The sequence below is a fragment of the Myotis myotis genome, unplaced genomic scaffold (genome assembly GCF_014108235.1).
Source record: "Myotis myotis isolate mMyoMyo1 unplaced genomic scaffold, mMyoMyo1.p scaffold_m19_p_4, whole genome shotgun sequence".
Classification (NCBI taxonomy): domain Eukaryota; kingdom Metazoa; phylum Chordata; class Mammalia; order Chiroptera; family Vespertilionidae; genus Myotis; species Myotis myotis.
Genome location: NW_023416346.1, coordinates 25,186,970 through 25,191,968, shown reverse-complemented (window position 1 = coordinate 25,191,968; position 4,999 = coordinate 25,186,970). Strand labels below are relative to the sequence as shown.

General features: G+C 44.9%; 1 pseudogene; it reads right to left on the bottom strand.

Annotated features, from left to right (window-relative positions):
* Nucleotides 1-407: 407 nt before the first annotated feature.
* Nucleotides 408-1,048, bottom strand: LOC118654392 (annotated as a pseudogene).
* Between the last annotated feature and the right edge of the window lie 3,951 nt (nt 1,049-4,999).

Genomic DNA, 4,999 nt, shown 5'->3' with positions numbered 1-4,999 from the left:
GCTATACCAGTCAGGTTCTTGCTATTGGAAGTGCAAAGAGAACTAAGTAGCAGTGGAATTCAAAGGTCTAAAAGGCCCCTGTAGAAGATTTGAAGACCCAGGAGCATGCTGAAGCCATAAGGAAGCAGAAACTTTAAGGAGGCTATAACTATGCCATAGAAAACAAAGAGGAAAGTAGAAGGAAGCTACATGGGAGTAATAGAAGTTAGAAAGAATGCAAAGAAAGATCAGGTTATAGATGAGTCAGATTAATAATATAGCATTAAAGCTCTGGCCAGTGTGCCTCAGTTAGTTGGGCATTGTCCTGTGTACCAAAAGGTTGCCAGTTCGATTCTTGGTCAGGGCATATCCCTGGGTTGTGGACTAGATTCCCAGTAGGAGCATGCAGGAGAGAGCTGATTAATGTTTCACTCCCATATAGATGCTTCTCTCTTGGACAAAAACTCCAGGACTTGCATTTTGGTTGTTTCAGCTTGGGCTCCCCCACAGGAACTTGCAGCATGGGGGAATAACTGTTGGGCACTTGCCTTGCCAAATCTTGAGTAATAACCTTCTTGGGCTCCCCAAAAATGAAGTGATTCTTTTTATCATAGATGCCCATAATATTTAGGAATTCCAAGATCTCCTCAGAGGCACAGTTGCCATTCAAGAGGATCACACCCAGGAGAGGCATCACAATCCCTTTTACAGGAAATCTCCAGCCACACTCAGACTCCCATTGCTGGTGTCATCTTGGTTGCCAACAATGGGACAAAGGTGTAGAAGTTACTGCTGGGCTTGACTTCTTTAAACTCTAGGCCAAAGAACAAATCCATGCATTCAAAGGCTCTCCTGAGGATCTCAGGGAAGTCCTCCATGTACCTTTTGTGGACTAGCTTCAGTGTGTCTGGATTTTTAATGGGCTCCTTCATTTTATACATATACAACAGGAACTGTACCAACTCACCTTCCTAGTTAGAAGATCTTGGCCAGAACTCTCCTTGGAAGTTGAGGCCCAGGAGGAATTATTACTTTTCTGAACATGGCCTTTGGCATTTATAGCAGATTTTTTTTATCTATATAGCAGAAACATCTGTAGTGACACTGTTGGTGTCAGGGCACTCATGGGCACTTGGAGAGTACCAGCTCTAGTGGAGATTGAGGGAGCATCCCCCCAAAAAAAGAAGAAGAACAAGTGGCCTCTTCTTCCTCTCCTGTAGTGACCTGTGCATTCTTGACTCTCAGCTCTGTTATGACCACATTTCTCACAAATGTGGAGCATACTCTTCTGACCAGGAGGCATGATGGCTGTTGTTGAGGATAGTAGAGTGGGCCAGTGGACAGGTGATTTGGGCACTTTGACTCCATGTTAGTTTTTGTGAATCCTCCCTCAGTGGAACAGCTGCAGCACACACACCAGGAAAAGGTCCTTGCTCCAAAGCAGAAGTCAGTGAGCCATATCCAACTGAGCTTTCCAAAGTGCCTGAGGCCTGAGAGCTCTGTAGGACTCCATTGTTTAGGAGACAATGGACCTTAGGTCCTTATTCAGGGTCTTCACATGGTGTCTATCACACCCTTGGATTTCTTCTTCTAGTCACATGAGTCCGCCAATCTCCAAAGGAAGCTGTCACATTCCTGAGTTCCTAGAGGAGAAGTCTGTTTATGCAATACAGGACTACTCCTTCTTAAGCCTCATAAGCCTAACAGCAGAGAAAGGTCTCTGTGGGGCTCCATTTTTAAAGATTGGTTTCCTCTTCAGCTCTCAGGGTCCTCATATTCACACTTTCATTAAGGCCAAAACTGCTCCTTCTGTAGAACTAGGGCTGTCTCCTTCAAAACCATGGCCTTTCTTCCTTGAGATCACAAAGGTGCAATCAATGATGGTTCTTCAGCAGCCTTCCAGAGCTAAGAATAGAATGGGGCTCTGTTTGAATCCTTCTGCTAGTGAGGGTCCCAGTCCCATTGTAACACTTAAGATCTTTACCATGACTCTTGTGAAGGCCTGGGTTTTCTCTCTCTGCATATCTGGGGCTGTCTCCATTAATCTAAGGTCACTCCAGTCCCTATGTTTGTTTTTTATGTATTAGGTAGAGCTACTACATCTCCTGGTCTTGGAAGAGTGGCCTTATGTGGTAAGTGTCCTATAGGGCCCAGTGTCACAGCCTCCCCAGTCACCCAAGCTGGGCGTTCCAGGTGCACCCACACCCCACCCTCCACCCCCCGTGGCTATGTGCACCCTCCTGTTGTAGTTGAGCCTTGATTGCTGTTGACACATCAATGGGAGGGATTGACCCCTGGCTGATAGGCTGTGAGAACTCACCATGACACCATGGAGGATCTGCTGTTCAGGGGCCAACTCCATGGAATAGGACTCACTTCAGTGGAGCTCTGGTGCCCACTGAGTTTGCACCTTGAGTATGTTGCTTGTGGATGTGGTTGAGTGGTGCTTGGATGTGGTCTCAAGCAGTTAACTGGGTGCATTCCTCTGGGGCCTCCCAGGAGGTGCAGGCAAAGGTCAACTGCTGACTGGGTCCTGGGCCTGGGGCACTGGGCATGAGCTACAAGCTGCAAAAGGCTGCTACTTGTGTTGGGCTTACAGGTGCTCAGGGAGAGGCCACTCTGAACCAAGGCTGGCTGTCACTAGTGATAGACCTGGGGCGACTTAGCAAGAGGTACAAGGCGCATTGAGGCCAGATGCTGCTTATTAGAGATATTTTTTTGGGAAGTTTGCATCATGAGCCAAGACAGACCATTTATATGGAAAAGCCACTGCAAATGGCTTGGGTGGGCCCTGCAAGTTGGGTGGGGTGGAGTCTCAGGGTAACCCCAGGGTGCAGCAAACAGTGATAGCCAAGTTGACAGAGATTCAAATATGATGCCTGCCTGCTGGCTCTTTGGGGAGAAAGAGGGCTCAGAAAAGGAGCAATGGCCTCTGCCAGTACTTCTGTTTAGGAGAAAGCTATCCCTCCAGCCCTCACTCTAATATCAGACAATTCAATTCTTCCCATATGTACTTGGCACCTTTTGAGCTGCTGCCCCAGTGCTAGAGCCCAGAGTGAGTGAGTCCAAGTAAGTCCACACCTGGGCCCTTTAAGAGGAGCGCCTGGGACTCCAGCAGCTCTCTGGCTTATTTGGGAACAATCCCCACTGGTTTTCATAGCCAGATGTAATGGGGACTTCTCTTCCTGATACTGGAACTCTGGGCCTTAGGGCCTGGGACTCCTTGCTCTTCAGGGGGAACCTCTGCAGCTGAGACATCCCTCCTGATTTTTAAAAATATGTTTTTTTGTTATTAATTTCAGAGAGGAAGGGAGAGGGATAGAGAGATGGAAACATCAGTGGTGAGAGATAATCATTGACTGGCCACCCCTCTGCATGCCCCTTACTGGGGATCAAGCCCACAACCTGGGCATGTGCCCTGACCCAGAATCAAACCGTGAACTCCTGGTTCATGGGTTGATGCTCAACCACTGAGCCACACTGACTGGGCATCTGTCCTGATTTTTAACCACCCCAGGTAGTTGTGGGAGCAGCTTGTTCTGCATCTTTGCCCCTCTTACCATTCTCCATGTGCCTTCTTCTTTATGTCCTTATTTTTAGGACTTCTGTTCAGCTAGATTTCAGGTAGTTCTAAATGATGGTTGTTCTGTAGTTTAGTTGTAACTGTGATATGGTTGTGAGAGGATGTGAGTACCGCATTTACCTATTCTGTCATCCTGGAAGCCGAGAACATATTTATTTAATTTATGTACATATTTTGTGCCCTGCTTTTTTAGCCACAAAATATTTTGTGTTATAACAAAAACAGTCACACTGAACTAATAATAAACATAGAAATATAATGTGAAAATCTAGTCCCAGGAAGGAAAATCTTTCAAACATTCTAAGTTTGAGGGCTGTTTATAGTATAACTATGCCTTTACTTCTTTAAACTAATTCTAGAAATGAAAGTTCAGGGTCTCCTCAGGTCTTTTCTGAGCATGCATTCTGCCCTGGGCATGAATGTGGCTTGCTAAATTCCCAAGCATACACTTGGGAATGCCCTAGTTTCTCAAAGAAACTTTCTCTTCAGCTGTTCCTCCCAGGCTTTCAGTGTCCTATTGTTTTCCTGGACTATAATCTTTGCCCCAGGCAGCAATCGGTTGTCCTTTGCTTTATAATGTTTTCAAGGACTGCTTATTGCTTTTCAGATCTGACTGAAATCCATGTTAGGCAAAATAAAGACAAGCACCTTTTGTCAGTATTTTAGGTAGCCCCCAGATAGGTTGGAACAGAAAACACAGTTTTTTGAAATGAAAGTATGTTCTTCTCCCTCTGGAACTAGGGACTAGGGTCCCAAACAGTGAACATGGGCTGTTGTTTTCAAGACTGATGTTTAGCCAGAGAGAGAGGTAGATAAGAGGCAAGTAAAAATGCCACAACACTTTCCTACTCTTTTAAAGTTGCCTTTTTCTTAATTCAGCATTCACTTTGTTGCTGAAAACCTTTGACTATTTACAGAGTTCTTACAAAGCTTGTTCTGATTATTTTTGATTGATTTTTCAGTGTTTCTATGGAAGGATTAACCCTTGGAGCTACTAACTCTGCCATGCTCACTGACATCATTTAGATCTATGCTTTTATCTAAATTAAAAACAAACAAAAAACCTTAAGCCAGTCAGAGAAACACAAATACCATATGATCTCACCTATATGTGGAATTTAATGAACAAAATAAACTGATGAACAACATAGGACCAGAGGCATGGATACCCAGAACTGACTGACAGATCTCAGAGGGGAGGGTGTGGGAGCCCTGGGAGAGATCGACCAAAGCACATATATGCATACATACATAGCCCATAGACACAAACAACAATGTGGTAAAGGCCAGGGGTGGGGCTGGGTGGTGGGAGAAAAGGTGGGGGGATGGGGTACATCTGTAACAGTATCAACAATAAAATAAAATAAAATAAAATAAAATAAAATAAAATAAAATAAAATAAAGGTATTCAAGCCAAATATGGATGGGTATGGAACT